The following is a 15,047-nucleotide window of genomic DNA, read 5'->3' as shown; positions in this document are numbered from 1 at the left end:
AGTAGAAAGGAATAGAACTGTACGAAAAACCTGTGTGTGCACAAAGCTTAAGAGCCAGGCCATGCTGCAGAAGCACAAGGACCTGCATTCAGACCACAGCATGCATGCCAAGGTTAAAAGTGTGCACAGCTGTAAGTTTGGCCTCGGGTGGGGATGGGGCATGGAGGAGAGGGGAGAGAGGAAGATCTTTGGGGGATGCTGGCCTAAAAACAGTGAGCTCCAGGTTCAGTGGGTTACACTGTCCAAAATAAAATAAAATAAATAAAATAAAATAAAATGAAATAAAATAAAGGTTGCATCTATGTATTTAGAAATGTATATATTTCTAATATATATTAGAATGTATACATATACATATACATATATACATATATACATATATGTACATATATACACATATATACATATACATATATACACATATATACATATACATATATACATATATATACATATATACAAATATATATAAAGAACAAGCCATGAATTGAGGAGAGCATGGGAAGGTACAAGGGAAGGGTTGGAAGGAGGGAAGGGAAAAGGGATATGATATCATTTTAATTTTAAATGTAAAAAAAAAAAATAAAAAAAAATAACAATAAGATGGAGAACAACAGAGGTGGCTAACCAAAGCCCTAGTTAGTCAGGGCATACACAGCCCCACACACCCTGCATACACATGCACAGGCTGTGAGAATCCTAAGAGTCAGCTTGACCATGGTAAGAAGAGATTCTATTTGTTAGACTTAATCCTGAAGAATTGTTTCTTGTTCCCAGCATAGAAAAATCAAAAGGAAAAGAGGCACAGAAGATTCTGAGCAGAAGGCCCTCCGTGGTGAGGAGGTGGAGGCCATGACCTCCTGGAGAACACAGACAGAGTGTAAAACCTAGGAGCGCAGCACATGCCTTCTGATGACAGCCGGAATTCAGACACAGTGACTCCAGCTTCCTCGGTCTGAGCAGGAAATCTGTGACCTGCCATTTGTTTGAGATGCAGGCTGAGGATAGCCCTTACCACAAGGAAACTGATTTTTATTCTTAGGCTTTCAAGGTTGTCCTGTGATCTTGTCTCACCATAAGGGATGCAAAGGCAATCCCCTATTGCTGCTTCTTCCTACTCCAGCATAAAGTTATGGCTGGGTGCATCCTGCAGAGGTCCAAAGCGAAGCTGCTGTATTGAGAGTCCAGCATTAGACAGCCTTCGTTACCTCAAAACACAGCCATTTGCTTGCTGATATCACACGTCCTAATCTGCAAGCCTCCTCCCCATCTCTGGGAAGACACAGACATGCTGCTGCCATTACTTCTTATCCACATTTAGTCAATCAATCAACCAATCAATCAATTCATAATAAAAACAACCTAACCACAATTGGCCCCATTGGTGTGAATAAGGAGATGTGGTTATTAGACTCCTGGACAACTGCGGGCACAGCATTAGCTGGCCAGACACCAGGCTCCCTTATAAAGACAACAATGAGTACTAACTATTTAAATAAGGTCAATTTTAAGATTTCAGATTGGGAACTTGGGTATGGAATGAAACAGTCTATGAATTAGAATCCTTCCTGGAGTAAGTAAGTGCTGTCCATGAGAAAGATGGCAAATTGGAATAGAGAGAAATGAGCTTTGGAAATCAAGCTTTGCCCAATTGGGAGGACATATGATAGAGGAACCCTACCTTTGACAAGCTGGCAGTAAGCCTTGTGATCTATTTTACTGGGATATAAATTGTCACTGCAAAAATGAAACATGCTACAAGACTGGAGCACAGACCCTGCCTGTGATCATTAGGCAGAATGGACCAAGAGCCTCAAGCCTTTGATGCCCTGACAGATTATTTTCTGGATGGTGTCCAGCAACCCACTGCAGAATAGCTTTTTCTCTACTGTATCCAGATGGTAAATGGAAGAGATCAAATTCAACAGTTTCAGGGCTGACCTTAATGGATGTGAAAGGCTGGCTCCTCCACTAGCTTTTCAGGGATCGACGATACAAAAAGGCCTTTGAACAAAGAGACAAATAATTGCCTTCCCCCCACACCCCTCTTTCTTCAAAACTAACTCATAGAAGTGGTAATCTGGTTCAAATCCATCTTTTGGTTGAAAAAGACAGCCAAATATCCAATCGATTCTAATCACACATTCTCATGATGCTTTCTGTGAAGCTCTGATGGATGGTTCTGCTAATATTCTAAAAAGATTTTCATTCCTGTCAGGAAAATATTTTCACTTCTATTGCCATCAAAACTATAACCAAATGTGTGTGAGTACTGTGTGTGTGTGTATTCATGTGTATGTGTGTATGTGTGTGTGTATTCATATATGTGTGTGCACAGGCTCTAAATGTTCAGGCAGCATCATGTCACAGGTTTTCTTAGGAAAGACTGAACTTCAGAATCAGCTAGCAACCTTAGACATCTGTGCTCTCGTGTGAGTAGACTTCACTGAAAGTTACATGGAGAAGGTATAACGGTCTGGGCTCCTGAGCCGAGGATTTACTCACTGAAGTATTAGACACCTCTTCGCTCACATACTGTATGTGAAGGTCAGAACAACTCTTGAGACTTGGTTCTCTCCTTCCATTGTGTGCATCCAGTCAAACACAGGTCATCAGGCTTTCCTCCCCCTCCCCCTCAATGCTTCCTAAACATACTATGATCACACATCCAACTTCATGGTAACTTCATGCATACCCTACTAAGAACTCTTAAATGTCTGTCTCCCCCTATACCTCTCTGCTGAGCTGGTCTGAGGTATCAGTCTGCCTGCCTAACAATTCCATGGAAGTGCACACCAGGCATTTCAAGTCAGCATACCTACCCGATCTCAGATACTCTCTCCGTATAGTGTTCCTGTCATAAACAGTCGTTACCACCTCAGGGTGAATTCCTTCTGTTTAGGTTGTCCTGGCTATAATCCATTGAACTACAGATGGCCAGAAAATCTTGCTAATTTCACTTCCATTTAAAATATCCAGAACCCAATTACTCCACCCTGCTCAACTCAAGGCACCATTATTGTTCACTTGAATCTCACAGTTGTCTAATAACTGATCTCCCTGCATGTACTCTTGCTCTTCTGCATTAAACTCTACCAAAGCACCCACAGTGGAGGCTTTAATACCTATGTCAGACACTACCAGGTTACTCAAGCCTTCTCATGGCTTCCCAACTCCCATCTCAGTAAGGCCAAAGTCTTTTATTTTAATGATTCATGTGTGTGAATGTGTCTTAGTATGGGTTTTACTGCTGTGAACAGATACCATGACCAAGGCAACTCCTATAAGGATAACATTTAATTGGGGTTGTCTTACAGGTTCAGAGGTTCAGTCCATTGTCATCAAGGCGGGAACATGGCAGATGTGGGACTGGAAGAACTGAGAGTTCTACATCTTCATCCAAAGGCAGACAGAAGACTGGCTTCTAGGCAGGTAGGACCAGGGTATTAAGCCCGAGCTCACAGTGACACACCTACTCCAACAAGGCCACACCCACTCTAACAAGGCCACATCTCCTAGACCAAGTATATACAAACCATCACAGAGTGTTTTTATGCATACATGTATGTGTACCAGTGCATGCATGGTGCTTGTGGAGCTCAAAAGAGGACATTGGTTTCCCCTGGAACTAGAGTTACAGATGGTTGGGGGCTACCACGTGAGTGCTGAGAACTGAACCTTGATCCTCCCTAAGAATAGCAAGCACTCTTTATTTTTATTTATTTATTTATTTATTTTTTATTAACTTCAGTATTTCTTATTTACATTTCGAGTGTTATTCCCTTTCCCAGTTTAAGGGCAAACATCCCCCTAATCCCTCCCCCTCCCCTTCTTTTTTTTTTTTTTTTTAACTTGAGTATTTCTTATTTACATTTCGAGTGTTATTCCCCTTCCCGGTTTACTGGCCAACATCCCCCTAATCCCTCCCCCTCCCCTTCTTTATGGGTGTTCCCCTCCCCATCCTCCCCCCATTGCCGCCCTCCCCCCAACAATCACGTTCAGTCTTAGCAGGACCCAGGGCTTCCCCTTCCACTGGTGCTCTTACTAGGATATTCATTACTACCTATGAGGTCAGAGTCCAGGGTCAGTCCATGTACAGTCTTTGGGTAGTGGCTTAGTCCCTGGAAGCTCTGGTTGCTTGACATTGTTGTACATATGGGGTCTCGAGCCCCTTCAAGCTCTTCCAGTTCTTTCTCTGATTCCTTCAACGGGGGTCCTGTTCTCAGTTCAGTGGTTTGCTGCTGGCATTCGCCTCTGTATTTGCTGTGTTCTGGCTGTGTCTCTCAGGAGAGATCTACATCCGGCTCCTGTCGGCCTGCACTTCTTTGCTTCATCCATCTTTTCTAATTGGGTGGCTATGTATGTATGGGCCACATGTGGGGCAGGCTCTGAATGGGTGTTCCTTCTGTCTCTGTTTTAATCTTTGCCTCTCTATTCCCTGCCAAGGATATTCTTGTTCCCCTTTTAAAGAAGGAGTGAAGCATTCACATTTTGATCATCTGTCTTGAGTTTCATGTGTTCTAGGCATCTAGTTCAAGCATTTGGGCTAATAGCCACTTATCAATGAGTGCATACCATATGTGTTTTTCTGTGATTGGGTTACCTCACTCAGGATGATATTTTCCAGTTCCAACCATTTGTCTATGAATTTCATAAAGTCATTGTTTTTGATAGCTGAGTAATATTCCATTGTGTAGATGTACCACATTTCCTGTATCCATTCTTCTGTTGAAGGGCATCTGGGTTCTTTCCAGCTTCTGGCTAAAATAAATAAGGCTGGAATAGCAAGCACTCTTAGGCCCTAGCTGCCTCTCCAGCCACAGCTACTCCTCTCTTAGTGCTCAACTAAAAAGGCAGTGCAGCATAAAACCATCCCAGGCGTCACAAAGCATTGATGTTTTCACCTACTTAGCCTTTATTGCTATCTCCCACTTCTTGGATATGCTCTTAAATTTAATACAGTTTGAGAATCTGGTTCTTGTCAAACTCAACTATCCAAGGGAGCGCAATACCAGGCATTTGAGTCATCTAGCACACTAGCTTTCGATACATTTGTCTGATTTCAACTAACTGTTTAATCCATGCTGTACCTGAGATCTTAAAACCATCCCACCATCTTAACATAAACGTCAATATTCTTCCACTTGGACGGTGCACCCATGAGCAAGCTCAGCTCCATGTCCCACCGGCCAAGCAAGACTCCAATTGGATTAAGGCTGGTAAGCTCATTAGATATTTAAATGCTAAGTAGTTTTGGCAACAATATAAATGTCAAAACTCTGTAGAATCTATACATAAAACCAGTTTCTAGTTATAATTTCAGGTAGCTTCTCAACACTGCTTACCAAATATTTTTTTTTTAAATTTATGCTATACAATGTCCCTGATGCTGTTCTAGACTCTATCAACACTAACTCAGGTAACCCTCACAGCAACCAACACAGGAGGAAGCAGTATTATTGTCTTCACTTTACAGATTATAGGAAACTAGGCTCACATACTGGCAGCCTGGCTGTAGAGTTCTTGCAGTTAACTCTGACCTTGCTTATCTTGCCGAGGAAGACAACAGTGAGCTACAAATTCCAGTGCTTGCCCTGGACCCCAACTTCCATTATGTAATTATCAAGTGGAAGAACTTGGATTAGAACAGTCTGTGACCTCACAGCCCATACTTTAACCCATTAATCTACACCATTTCTACATCAACCCCCTTGGAAGAGCTAATGCCCGATAGGTTGGGAAATCCTCCATTGCTCACACTCGTTCCAGCTCAACTAGAACCGCACTTCTCCACCCTTCCCCAGAGATGGCGTTCTCTCCTCCCCGCTCTTCAGTCACGCTGGACGGTGCTTATTCATTCCTTATCTCCAACCGCTCCATCTTCTTTTATACTTGCTTTTATAATCATGGTCAGCTTTCCTAGATCCTAAAGACAACCCCAAAGTGGGCTGAGGGTGGCAACTTTTACAGCTCCCTTTACCCTCTGAGGCAGTTTGTGCTCAAGCAGGCTGTTTAAAGGGCAACCCTCACTTTCTCAGCTCTTGTCTCACTGAGAAGAATTTCCAGTCTCAAAAAACATTCAAATAACATAGTTATTGATGCTATCATCCCTGGGTATAAATTAATTATAAATGGCATATAAAAACTCCAGTCTTTATTTTACTATATCAATACCTTACCTTAAGTTGATTCTTGAAGATCCCCCCCTGGAGTCCCTAAGTTGACCCTATAATGATTATTCTTCTACCTAGTTTCTTTTTACATTCTTCAACTTTTACCTGTAACCCCGAGTTTAAATTTTTGTTTGTCACTTCATATGCCTATGTTCCTTCTCTCTCTCCTTTTTCTCTCCCTCTCTTCCCCCTCCATTGCTCCCTTCCTTCTTTTCTTTCCTGTGTGTGTTGTATGCATGTGTGTGCACAGGCGCATGTATGTGAGTGTAAATATCTGAACTTGTCTGTGGAGGTCAGAAATTGGCATCAGGTGTCTTTCTCCACCACTCTGTGCCTTATTCTAAGAAAGGGTCTCTCACTGATTGGCTAGACTGGCTGGCCAGAAAGCCCCTGGGATCTTCCTGTTTACCTCCCAGTACTGGAATTAAAGACACACAGTCATGTCAACCTTTTTACATGGGTGCTGGAGATTTGACTTAGTTCCTACCACACGCACACTATCTACTAAGTCATTTCTCTATCCCCATATGACTTACATTCTTAATTATCTTCTTTAGAAGACCAAACTTTAAGTGTCATTCGAATGATAGTAACTTCATTAGTGATCATAGCCTTGTCGCTTAATTTTTGAAGAGCCAGCCACTTCCCGGGACCCTCTTCTACCTAGCATGTGAGCCAATGGAAGTGGCTCATCTTGTATCCTGTATCCATATGATCTAAAGTGAACATGTAACTTTCAAAATGAAAAAAATCACTGACCTGATCAAAAGTCCCACTAGTTAGGAAAAAAAATCAGAGAACAAACTGTGTCTCTATTTAAGGCATAAACATGTTAATATATTCCTGATCAAAATTAAGGACACATGGTCAGCAAAAGAATTTCTGCTCCATTTTTGAATGTGAAAAACAGCTGGTAGATGTCATGTCAACACTGAAACATTGGAACATCCAACACATTTCAAAGATTTGTGAAAAAGTTTTGATTTTATAAGATGTTTGACCACTGAAATCACTTACAAAATAAACGATGCGTAACACCAAACTTTATGTTGCATCTTAGCTCGCAACGTGATGGCAGGGAGGTGACTAGGTCAGCAGCGGGTGGTTCTCACACACTGCTGTCCTTCTGAGACGTCCTAGGGAGGCCTCATGCTCTCCCCATAGTGAGATGGCAGCTCCCTATGAACTATAAAGGAGCCCCTCACCAGAAACAGAATCCATTAGCACCTTGATCTTGGACTTCTCAGCCTCCAAAAGTATGAAAATGATATGGCTGGTGTTTAGGCTATCCTATCTATGGTAACTAGGCTATCCCCCATCTATCCTAACTAGGCTAAGGCGCAGGACATGTTACAACCCATCCTACTCTCTTTAAGAAACACGATATTCCATGATTACCCTGTGATTACATGGGTTGATTTAAGGCTTATTAAACACACACACGACAAATTAGTATGAGAGTATAACAATAAAGCTTCTCTGAGCAGATGTCAATGTACCATGAACCACTTCGAAAGAACACAGAAATGTTTTTAGTACTTGATCATACAAAATCTAGCATTATGCTAATCCACTCTTAACATGGTACAAGTAAAAGCAAGGGCACATTACATTAGGAGCTTTGAGCCGGGCCACACCCTGTCTATCATGTGCTTGCAGTGAGACACATTACATTAGGAGCTTTGAGCCGGGCCACACCCTGTCTATCATATGCTTGCAGTGAGACACATTACATTAGGAGCTTTGAGCCTGGCCATACCCTGTCTATCATGTGCTTGCAGTGAGACACATTACATTAGGAGCTTTGAGCCGGGCCACACCCTGTCTATCATGTGCTTGCAGTGAGACACATTACATTAGGAGCTTTGAGCCGGGCCACACCCTGTCTATCATGTGCTTGCAGTGAGACACATTACATTAGGAGCTTTGAGCCGGGCCACACCCTGTCTATCATGTGCTTGCAGTGAGACACATTACATTAGGAGCTTTGAGCCGGGCCACACCCTGTCTATCATGTGCTTGCAGTGAGACACATTACATTAGGAGCTTTGAGCCGGGCCACACCCTGTCTATCATGTGCTTGCAGTGAGACACATTACATTAGGAGCTTTGAGCCGGGCCACACCCTGTCTATCATGTGCTTGCAGTGAGACACATTACATTAGGAGCTTTGAGCCGGGCCACACCCTGTCTATCATGTGCTTGCAGTGAGACACATTACATTAGGAGCTTTGAGCCGGGCCACACCCTGTCTATCATGTGCTTGCAGTGAGACACATTACATTAGGAGCTTTGAGCCGGGCCACACCCTGTCTATCATGTGCTTGCAGTAGAGACACATTACATTAGGAGCTTTGAGCCGGGCCACACCCTGTCTATCATGTGCTTGCAGTGAGACGTAGGATTGCTTTCTATGCAGAGCACACCAACACCAACAGGGTAAAAAGTGCTAGGTATGGTTCAACACACTGCTTTAAAGAGACTTCAAATTGATAACTCAATGAAAACAAAACAACCCATGATTAACATATGAGTTCTTACTTCCTTCCTGAAAGGTAAAAAGCACATCCTTATTCATAACAACAGAATTATAACAGTAACTACTGAAGATAACACAGCATATTAACTGAACTAGATGGTTCCTTGAAGCAAAACTGGTCTCAAAATAAAAGCTTTTCATCTTAATTGTGAATGTTTACACTTCCCAGAATACAGAGCTAGCAAACTTTGGTATAACAAAACCCCCAGCGTAATTAGTAGTACCATGAACGATAAGACTAGAGCTGGCAAAGTTAACTTCAGCCACGGGAGGAGGTTAGAAACCAAAGTCTACTTGGATGATCACCGAAGCGCAATTGCCAGGCCCTTCCAATAACATAAATGCCTGAGAAGGAACGACTCCGCTCACCACCTGCATCAGATGGAATCAATTAAGCACGAAGTACATTAAGATGTACGGTTCCTATTCAACAACATGCTTGATACCAATACTATGAATTTTCTAATGTGCCCCTGCATTGACTATGTTTTTCACGGACTTCATTCAATGAATAATCATTAGGGTTTTCTATGGTAAGAATCACAACTCCAAGGATTTAAGTAATGACTCATTTATCACACATACTTATCATAGCTGTGATTCAACAGGAAGGGCTCATCCTCATCTTTCAGGACAGGTAAGGCCTCCAGGAATACAACTCTACATGTTAAGTGAGGCCTACAGATCACCTGTGAAACAATGTATACCTAACTGCTTCCGGCTGGAGTGTCCCAAAATAGTCTACAGAACAAAGGCATGATCTTCCATCTGTCTCAAGCAAATGTTTTTAAACAAAGGCAGACTATAAAGAGGCATGTGTTCATTTCTAGAGACGGGGATGAGGGCTCATCCAATTTCGAAATGGAAGATATAATTTGAAACTGGAAGTGATTACCTCCAGCTTCAGAACATTTTCTCCGATGTTTTAGTACAGTTTTTGTTGCTGTTTTGTTTAAGCCACTCTATGACTAAAGTTCAAAAAGCTGTACATAGGTTTGCAAAGTGGTGAAACAGCTAAGCAGCATGATGCATGACTGTAATCCCAGGGAAACAGAGGCAGGAGGATTGCGAGTTAGAACCTAGCAAAAGCTATAAAGTAATAGCAGAAATCAAGTAAAGTAAAATGAAAAAGAATGGCAGAATACAGATAGATATAGATGGAAGAAAGGCCATTTTAAAAAACAATATACTATTAAGTAAAAGGGGGTGGCTCTAAGCAAAGGGGAATTTTATGCAACTCTCGATCAAAAATCAATTGTAATAGCAATGGCCTGCAGAAGATTTTAAATGTCATGAGGAGTACAGACTTTATGAAAAGTGACAGTCTCCTTCTGGGAAATTAATCTGGTTGGGTGTAAGGGGAAGGAAGGACTGTGTGGAGATGAGGAATACTATTGATCAAGTAGGAAGAGTCCTCAGGAAAGGAGGAAGATCTGTGGTAGAGTCTCAATTCCACATAATATTCCTACCATGCAAACACTATCATTTTTGTGAGTGAGAAAACCAAGTTTCAGTTCAGGTAAACCAGGTGGCATCACACAGACATGTCTGTGGAGTAAATGGCCGCTCTGATTCTGTATCATCACGCTTCCTTGTCATGTACAGCCTGGGAGAACAAAGGAAGGATGGAGGTGTTCAATCAACTTTCCGACGTCAAGAGTAACATTCATGTGAATGTTTATCTTTCATAAACTTTCTTCACGGAGTTAGAGACCTGGCAGGCTCCAGTGAGTGGCATGTGGTGGCTAGAATTAATTAGCAGATATTGGAAGCCAATTTTCTTTTTAAGCCAAAAAACCTTTATGCAGGAGAGTACAGTCCCGTGATAGTCTAGGCCTTACTACTTCCTTGTAACACCCCGCCCCCTTTACTGTATACCTGACCCTAACCCAAGGGGCCTCTTCTATCTTGTAGTATCTGAACTACCCGTTAAGATCAAATCAAGGAATTAAGGAAACATCTCCGTTTCTCTTCTCCATTAGGTCCTTCTGCTTTCTAAAAGAACTCCTGAGTGAGGATGAATGAATTTGAATAGAATGTCTGCGGTCTCTATGTACAGAGAATATAAGGCAGAGCCCTTCATTTATTGTACCGGTCAGCTCAGACCAACAGTGCCGGCTGTAAAGCCTCATCCCAGCAAGTGTACTGATGGGTAACCACTCAAATCAATACTCTATACTTAGTGAATTACAGACCTTTTTAAGAGCCCCACTAACAAGTAAGACTCCTTATCCTCTGCAGGCAGGGCCAAGGGAACTAACTACTTCCACCTCTCATGCCTTGCTACCACCCACTCTTACTCCTTCAAGAGAGTATTCCCACCATAAATCACAGCTACAGCAGACAAAGATCCCCCAGACGGCTCAGATTTAACATATCTCTCTATACACAATGTACATATCAATACAAATGTATAAATCAATGTACATACATGCATACACACACACACACATACACACACACACAAACAACACCAATTCCTCTCTGTAGACAGTTCTGCACATGCAGGTATGAAAATGACAAATTGAGAAAGAATCTGAAGGGTGGCAGCTCTCCTACAGCCCTTCCTGACTGGAATTTCCCTAAGAGTTATCCATGGTTCTTTCTCTGTTTCCAGCAGAAACCTTCAGTTGTTTTTATCACCTGTTCCAGAGATATTTTTCAAAGACCTGAGATATTTGTATTTATACTAAGTCAATCTACACAAGAAACTAATCTAAAGGGCATTTTCAACAAATCTTTTTATTTCTTAAGATAGGAAAAAGCTATAGGGTGGATCCATAGGGCCCCGCCCCCCACCCAAAGAGGCAGAACTGAAATAGTCTGACCAAACTGGCACAGTTGTCAACTAACAAGACTCTGAGCTGGTTGTGGCAGCCCCTAAAACCTTCTATGAGGATGAAGCAGGTGGACAGACCACACAAACAAAACTGGAAAAAGAACTGAATAAAAAGTCACCAGGAACACCCCAATCTCATGGCATTGTAATCACAGCAACCTAAACAACAATCATAAAATGCAGAGCGAAACACCCACAACCAACTTTACCATGCCAATTCCACCACTAACTAACCAGGAAAGTACTTAAACAAACTTATTTTCTAGTTCTCAAAGTGCTAACCCCTGCCTGGCTCTTCTGTGTATTCTTGCTGAAATCCGAAGCCCTGGCCTCATGCTGAGAAACCCCTCTAGGAAAGTCCACCTCAAGCTATCCCAGAAAACATCTGACCAGTGCCCTTAGGCAGTGGCAAAGGTAGCACTTTCAATAGTGAAAACCAGAGTAATCCATGTTGGAGAACAGCAACGAACCATGGGAGCCTGCATTCGATTCAGGATGGAGTGAAAAGACTGTTGGAAAAACTGGCAAAAGTAGAATGTGGCTTATATATAAGGCAAGGGCACTGCACAGATGTTAAGTTTAAGTTGTAATAATTGTGAGCATGTTAGACAAAGCATGGCGCACGCAGGCCAGACAGGAAGTTATTAAACATTCTGCAACTCGGGTAATCTTAAGTTATTTTAAAAGTTTTATCATAGAACCAAGAATTGTAATACAGTGGCTCTTTCTTCTTTTTGAACACATTCCCTCCATCTAATGGAGGGGTTCTCAACCCTCCTAATGCTGCAACTCCTTAATACAGTTATTCATGGTGTGGTGACCGGAAAGCAAAAATAATTTTCATTGTTACTTCATAAGTGTCATTTTGCTACTATTAAAATCGTCATGTAAATATCTGATATGCAGATGGTCTTAGGCAACCCCTGGGAAAGGACTGTTCGAGTCCCACAGGGGTCATGAACCACAGGTTAAGAGCCGTGGATCTAATGGCTTTGTTTTGACCATCAGCAGGAGAAAGAATAGGGCAGTGTTGGCCAAACCTAGGTTGCAGAAGGCTAAAACTGAAATGAGGACTTTCCATGTGTGAACTGAATGACTATAAATAGCCTTGGGAAAATCTTCTAACCAAGAATATCTCATTGTTTTCCAAATATAATCATGAATGAGTGCTTACAGAAGGACAGAGGTTGTGTTTAGTCAATGATGACAGGCTTAAATGTACCTAATACCATCAGTCTTTAAACATCACGTCAGACTTTCATTTCTCTGACTTCGTGATTACGCTTCTCTCATCAGGATTTCAACAGTCTTCTGTCAAGCAACACCTGACAAAATAAACCATTGCCACCTAAATTGTAGACATGCGCAATGAATATGGTAGGATGTGTTCTTATTCATATTTTCTTTCTCTATACCCCTCTTCAACACACTAAAGATTAAACCTAGGACCTTTCCCATACCAGGCGAGTACTAGCTAACCACCCCTCTAGCCCTTTCTTGCTACTCTGAGTTTGAGTTTACATGTAGCCCTGAGGAGTAAATACGTCACACTTCTGAGCAACGCCACACTTCTCATCCAAGACCCTGTTAAAAAATTTCCCAAAGCATTAACACAACTTAAGACTCACAGTGCATTCAGTCAGTTTCCAACAAAAATATACTATGCTCATCCGTGTCTGCTCCCGCCTCAGGGGGCAAGTGCACAGCCTAAACCAATAACCAAGTAACTTCACCATTCCTTGGTTTCATAAAACCACCTCTATGATAAATATGCATTTCTTTCTATTATAATATGCTCTTACAAAATAATGTTTTGTTTTCTACAAAGGTTATGAGATGTCATAAAAATGTCCAGTGCATCTGGTTTGAGAATCCAATTCTTTCTTCACATATTTCTGCATCTGCTCACAAAATCCCTTTGACTTCAAAGGCTGCTTTTCAATAGAAAAAGAAGACACACACAGGAAGAGTGGCCATAAATTTTTAGGAGTCCTTTTCCAAGGCCACTTTAATAATGGCCATAGAGGACAGGTATCTCTTTCAGAAATCTAAAATGCTCAAACAGCGTCGGTGACTATAGGTCTGTAGGGAGATTTATGCTTTCAAATTTTTCTGGTTATAAAAGTGATATATCTACAATTTGAAGTGCACGAAACAAAGGTTTAAAGCACACTTAAATTACTTTTAATCCACTATTTAGGATGAACAAAGCCCATCAAAAATGGTTGTTTTCCATCCAGTTTTTCTTCCTATCTGAATATACTGATGAACAAACACTACTGCAGTTATATTCTGAATACAGCGTTTCATCTTTTAGTCTTTCAGGAGAACATCATTAGTGCTTCTGCGCCTAAATCATCATGTGTACTGGGCAAGCACACTGGCACTTAGCTATCCTCTTTTTATTTTGAGACAAAGAATTTCACTTAATTACCCAGACTGGTCTTAAACTTGTGACCCTCGCCCCTCTGCTTCTGCCCTCAGAATAGCTGGGATGACAGGCCTCTGCCATCAGACTGGGCTTGCCTCATCTTCCATGCCATCCTTTCTAACTGATGTGCGTTATGACTTGGCAGAAACTAACTTTAATATTTAATTCTTTTCATTTAAAGCTAAACCAGGGGTTCTTAAACAGCAATCTGTCCTAGATATTTTTGGTTGCATACACATTAATATGTCTATCATAGTCTAGAAAAATGAAATTCCCAAACCTCAAGGAAAACACTGGATGATTAAAGCTGGAATCAATTCTTAACTAACACTGTCTCTTAAAATGTAAAGTAACATTGAAACAGTTGTTTGCTGAGTTTCCAGTACTGTGTCTTTTGTTCTTATAGAATCTTGTGAGGTTTACATTAATGAAGAAACAGAAGTCCAGAGAATGAACAGTGTGGATGATATGAAATATACTATTACATGTTAGTTTTCATCTACTCTTGCTGGCTATGTTTTCTTCATGGTCATGAGCCCACATGCTTTGCAGGCTTGGAAGTATATGAACATGCCAATCAGTCCTATTCTCCCTCTCTCCCATCTGCTAAAGAAAATGAGCCCAGAGGATTGCGATTGGTTCTATAACACTGCTAACAAATGTGCGAAAAAGCCAGAAACTTTTACGACCCAAGCCAGCATGCCTTTCGATAATACATCAGTTAGAAGATGACATCCTCGTGTCATATCAGTGATCAATGGCTATGAATATGCACCGTGTAAAAATTACTTCATCACAGAAGTTCAAATTTTCTTCCCGCTCTCAGACATTACTTCCGTGATCATCTATGTCAAAATGCCATAATTCTAGAATGTTTTGTGTTTATTTGAAAGCATATTTCCTGCTACTTTACGTCTCCGCGGGTACAATGCAAATGTGGCGGGTGTGGACATAATGGATCATGCTCGTCAGCACAGTCATGGTAACCGCAGTGCTGCCAGGCAGGTAACAGTATGAAGCACCTTGGCAGCTTGTTGCTGTTGTTTACAGGGCCTGGTAGATGCA

The 15,047-nt window shown here is 41.6% G+C and overlaps 1 protein-coding gene across 5 annotated transcripts in view; it reads right to left on the bottom strand.

The window, feature by feature from the left end:
- The window catches only part of Wars2 (tryptophanyl tRNA synthetase 2 (mitochondrial)), an 83,285-nt gene that overhangs the window by 67,645 nt on the left and 593 nt on the right, over window positions 1-15,047 (bottom strand). The window lies entirely within an intron of this gene.

This window comes from Rattus norvegicus, chromosome 2, assembly GCF_036323735.1.
Source record: "Rattus norvegicus strain BN/NHsdMcwi chromosome 2, GRCr8, whole genome shotgun sequence".
Lineage (NCBI taxonomy): Eukaryota > Metazoa > Chordata > Mammalia > Rodentia > Muridae > Rattus > Rattus norvegicus.
Note: the sequence above shows the minus strand (reverse complement) of the source record. Positions and strands in the feature narration are given on the sequence as shown.